Source organism: Anabrus simplex, chromosome 5, assembly GCF_040414725.1.
Source record: "Anabrus simplex isolate iqAnaSimp1 chromosome 5, ASM4041472v1, whole genome shotgun sequence".
Taxonomy (NCBI): Eukaryota; Metazoa; Arthropoda; class Insecta; order Orthoptera; family Tettigoniidae; genus Anabrus; species Anabrus simplex.
In genome coordinates this window covers 278,788,527-278,794,253 of record NC_090269.1, presented here as the reverse complement: position 1 = coordinate 278,794,253, position 5,727 = coordinate 278,788,527, and positions in this window count along the sequence as shown.

Here is a 5,727-nt window from a genome sequence, read left to right as displayed (position 1 = left end):
CTCTTGAATTCCTACTTTATCTTCATATTGTGTACACTTACAACAAGAGGTGTCTCTCCTGCAACACGAAAGTCAAGAACAATCAAAAATCAAATCAAATCAAAATCTCTTTATTTGCAAATGAGGTGTCTACCTCAGTGGCAAATGGTACACTAAAATACATTATTGTCAAGCACTAAATATTAAATTAACAAGAGAAGAAAATTTTCCTATAATACAATATTATACAATTTACGCTAACAATGTTTTTCTATTAAACACACAGCTCATCCTTAATAAATTTATATTGTTTACAAAATTCTACTTATAATATCTCCTGTATTACTTACAAATATAGTCAACTGATATACAGTATGTGGAATTACTTCAAATGATACTATTCAACTGGTAAAAGATTAATATTAACATTGCATTTATTTACTTATTTACTTTTTTTTTTTTTTTTTTTTTTTTTACAAGTTCTGGAACCTAAGTAGCATAACAACCTACTGCGTCTTAACCAGAGCCCCTTTCGCCACCACTTTTCAGAGTTCCTGAAGGGCCTTCACAGCTACCGTAGCGGTCCCAGGGCCCTCGAAGTCCCCACTGTACTTCACCCCTACAGGCAGTCCCCTACTTTGGCTGTCCAAACTCCTTAGACCAGGGGATGGGATTATTTATTCACACACATTTTTTAAAATTTACAATAACCTGCACTGGTCAAATGCCCTCTAACACTTCATTTATTTTCTCTGTTGCTGTTTATTCTCTTCTTGAATATCTGTACAGAGTTTGGAAAAGGATCAAACACTACCCCTGGTTAACTGTTCCACTCCTTCATACCCTTCCCATTGAATGAAAATTTACCCCAATCGCTTCTGCTAAAATTCCTTCTAATTTTATATTTGTGGTCGGTCCTGCCGATATAATTATTTTCCAACTGAAGCCTCTCACGGATATCTCCCCATGCTTCTTCTCTTGTATAGGCTCTATACAATCCTATAAGTCTAGTTTTCTCCCTTCACTTACTTAAAGTTTCCCACCCAAGTTCCTTTAACATTTCTGATACACTACTCTTTCTCCTGAAATCCCCTGTTACAAATCTTGCTGCTTTCCTCTGCACACTATCTATTTCTTTTATTAGGTATTCTTGGTGAGGATCCCAAACACTGTTTGCATATTCCAATAATGGACGAACCATACTCAAGTAACATTTCTCTTTTAATTCTTTGTTGCATCCTTTAAGTAGCCTCATTATGACATGTAACGATCTGTATGCTTTCCCAACAATGTCATCAACATGACCCTTCCAGTGCAAATTACTTTCAAATTTCACACCTAAGTATTTGCACTTGCCATCTTTTGGGATAACTACCTCATCCAAAGTATATTCAAATTCAGTTTTAAAGCTCCTGTTTGTAAAAGTTGTAACACTTGATTTGCCTCCATTAACCTTCATATTATTTTCTTCAACCCATTGTTGGATACTTTCAAGGTCCCTTTGTAATTCTGAACAATCCTCAATGTTGTTTATTTCCCTATAAACAATTATGTCATCTGTATACAATCTTATTTTTGATGTTATATTGTTCCCTAAATCATTTGCGAATATTAAGAAAAGTAACGGACCGATTATACTACCCTGTGCAATTCCCTTCCAAACTTTCTCTTCCTGAGATACATTATTTCCTACTTTGACTTTCTGAACCCTTGAATTTAGAAATGTTTTTATCCAACGTGTAACCCTTACGTCCAATCCTATTCCCTCCAATTTCTTTAATATTATTCCATGTTCCACTCTATCAAAGGCTTTGGAAAGATCTATGGCTATGCAATCTAACTGACCTCCTGAATCCAATTGATCTGATATGTCCTGCTGAAATCCCACCAGTTGTGCCTCACAAGAAAATTTCTTTCTAAATCCATACTGGCTCCTCATGAACCAATTTTTATCATCACATATCCTTCTGATGTACTTCGATATTAAGCTCTCCAGTATTTTACAAACTATACTGGTCAGGCTGATTGGTCTGTAGTTCTCTGGTTTCCATTTATCACCCTTTCCTTTATAAATTGTTATTATTATAGATTCCTTCCATTCCTTTGGTATTACACTATTATTTATGACATAGTCAAAGAGAAATTTTAAATAAGGCACTATGTACCACCCCATTGTCTTTAATATCTCCCCAGCAATTTGATCACTTCCTGCTAATTTTTCTTGCTGAAGCAGTTGGATTTCTCTGAAAATATCTTCATTTGTGAATGAGAAGCTTCTTGTTTCCCTCTCTGTCTCTCCCTATCTATCTTCTGTTTCAGTTTCCAACTCCTGACAATCATCTACTGAATCTCTGAATTCCCTATTAAATAGGTTTGCTTTCTCAGTATCTGTTAAATAGTGTTCACCCCCTTCTCTCACCATTGTAGGAATTTGGATTCCTTTTCCTTTTTGATTCCTGATATATGAATACAGCTTTTTCCATTTCCCTTTGTGGTCATTACCCTCTTGAAGTATGCCATTCGTATAATTCTCTTTTGCTTCCTTTTTCACTCTATTCAGTTCCCTCATTAGCTGTTTTCTAGTTTCTCAATTCTCCCTACCCTCTTTGATTTTCCTGTTTAGTATTCTACATTTTCTTTTTAATTTTCTTATTTCCCTTGTATTAATAAACAGGGTCTGAGGTCATTTTACCCTTCTTAACAGGTACAAATCTCTTCTCTCCTTCCCAAATGATTCCTTTAAATTTAGCCCAAAGTGTATCCACGTTACTCCCTTCACTTATCCAACAACTGAATTGTGATTTAAGGTAAGTCCCAAGTTCATCAACTTTAGTTTTTCTGTACAATTCCTTGTCTTGTGTAACCCTCTTATTAAGCCTTTTTGGTACGAGTCCTACATCCATTATTACAGCCTTATGGTCTCCTATTCCTTCAATTACCTCAGTTTTATCAACAATTTCCCATGGTTTAGCCAAGAATACATCTAGTAAGTTATTGAAACGAGTCGGTTCTTGTACTACTTGTGTAAATCCTCCCTCCCAAATTAACTTATTTGCCAGTTTCTGTTCATGGGCTTCACTTGCAGCTCCATTCCATTCAACTTCAGGCAAATTTAGATCTCCCCAATTATTACCATATCATTATTATTGTTTTTATGAGTATAATCTATTATTTTCTCAAATATTTCCATGTCTATTTCCTCTCTTCCAGGCCTGTATGTTCCTATAATTCCCACCTCCTTCATATTATCACAAACTAATTTTATCCCTAATATTTCGTCCCTTTCATCGGTAAACCATTCATGTGAACAGTAAGTTTCCTTCACCAGAATAAACACACCCCCCACCCTTTTTATCTCCTTGGTTTCTACGATAGACTGTGTACCCTTCTGAAAATACTTCTCTATTACCCACCCCTTCTTTCAACCACGATTCCACTCCTATCACATCAGTCTCATAAGATTCCATCAATGTACCGAATTTTAATTGTTTATTTACTACACTTTGACAGTTTACCAAGAGCAATCTCAGACCCCCTTCCTCCCTAAAACTTGACTGTTGCAATTGGGTAACTTGAAATTCCTTACTATCCTGAGTTTCTTTTTCTAGTTGACTGAGCCAGCTTGAAGTACAGCTGGCTCTTTCTACTAGTTTTCCTGTTCAGTATTATAACTCAAGGGAGTTGCCTGTTTTACAATACATATCTTAAGATTAATAAAATCTAGAACAATATTTGCTATCTTTCGTGTACCTGAATTGTTTAGATGGAGGCCATGTTTTGTATAACAGTATCTCTCAAAACTGCTGCATTTAATAACCTGAGTATTCCCAAAATGTTTACAAATTTTAACAATATCTGTATTGACCTTGTCCACTTCAATGTTCACACACGAGTCTCTACTCAAATCATGCCTGTGGGGCACGTTCACTACAAAGACGTTAGTGTGAGTCAGCTTCCCTAGTGTGTGTTTAAGTCGTAATCTTACATTCTTGGCGTCGTCATGAGCTACGTCGTTCGTCCCACCGATGATAATCACTGCATCGCCGCTCCCAAAGTTCCTAGTTGCTGCTTCTACGTTTTCCAGGACACTGCTTATAGAAGCTCCTGGATATATTCTCATCGTTAATTACTCCCACAATTCCCCTTCCTTGGCTATCACCAAACACAGCTACCTTCGCTGATTTAGGCCTAACTGGGTCTTGAATCTGAATTCTAGGCCTAAATTTTAAACTCGGCACGGGAACGGCAGCGGATCGCGATGATTTGGTTTCACGCGCGCGATCACTTTCTTCCAGAATTAAATTATTAAATTAAATTATACAGTCATACTCCACTGAGTGTCAGATCCTTAACAGGAAAAACCTGACTGACAAACTGGAAGTCAAGGAGAGGAAGATACTGGAATCGGTCAAGAAAAGGGCAAATACAGGAGGTGACACAACCAGGAGTTCTATAATTATACAGAAATGATAACAGATATGACCACTATGAGAAGTCTGATCTTTTAGAGAGATATCTGGAGGATGAACCTCGCCAGACTGACCAACTGACTTCTCACTTAATAGAATAATAGGAAGATTAGGACAAACAGGTCTGTAAGAAGAAAGGTGCCTTCTGGATGAAGAAGAGAAATAAAGAACATAGTCAGAGAGTTGCAGAATTAGTGGGCAAATATTGAGGATTGCTCTAAGCAACAAAGTTGAATATGATAGTCCTTAGTTGGCCAATTTGAAAAAAACAAAAAACATACACAATTTATGAAACACATGTTTTATATCTGATTACTGAATGATAGAGCAATTATAGGACTCTTAGATGACTACCTCGTCCTTTTGAAACAAATTCCCATCCACAGTATTTTGTGATGTAACCTTTCCCAATGCTAGAATAGAAAAAGGAGTGACTGAATGGGTGGCTATACTTCTAGAAAATAGAACTCAGAGAATTTCTGTAGGCAAAGCTTTATCTGACCCTGTAATAATTAGGAGGGGAATTCCTCAAGGCAGTATTATTGGACCTTTATGTTTTCTTATATATATCAATGATATGTGTAAATAAGTGGAATCAGAGATAAGGCTGTTTGCAGATGATGTTATTCTGTACAGAGTAATAAATTACAAGATTGTGAGCGGCTGCAGGGTGACCTCGATAGTGTTGTGAGATGGACGGTGGGCAATGGTATGATGATAAACGGGGTTAAAAGTCAGGTTGTGAGTTTCACAAATAGGAAAAGTCCTTTCAGTTTTAATTACTGTGTTGATGGAGTGAAAGTTCCTTTTGGGGATCATTGTAAGTATCTAGGTGTTAAAATAAGAAAAGACCTTCATTGGGGTAAACACATAAATATGATTGTTAATAAAAGGTACAGATCTCTGCACATGGTTATGAGGGTATTTAGGGGTTGTAGTAAGGATGTAAAGGAGAGGGCATATAAGTCTCTGGTAAGACCCCAACTAGAGTATGGTTCCAGTGTATGGGACCCTCACCAGGATTATTTGATTCAAGAATTGGAAAAAATCCAAAGAAAAGCAGCTCGATTTGTTCTGGTTGATTTCCGACAAAAGAGCAGCGTTACAAAAATGTTCCAAAGTTTGGGCTGGGAAGATTTGGGAGAAAGGAGACGAGCTGCTCGATTAAGTGGTATGTTCCAATCTGTCAGTGGAGAGATGGTGTGGGAGGACATCAGTAGACGAATAAGTCTGAGTGGTGTCTTTAAAAGTAGGAAAGATCACAACATGAAGATAAAGT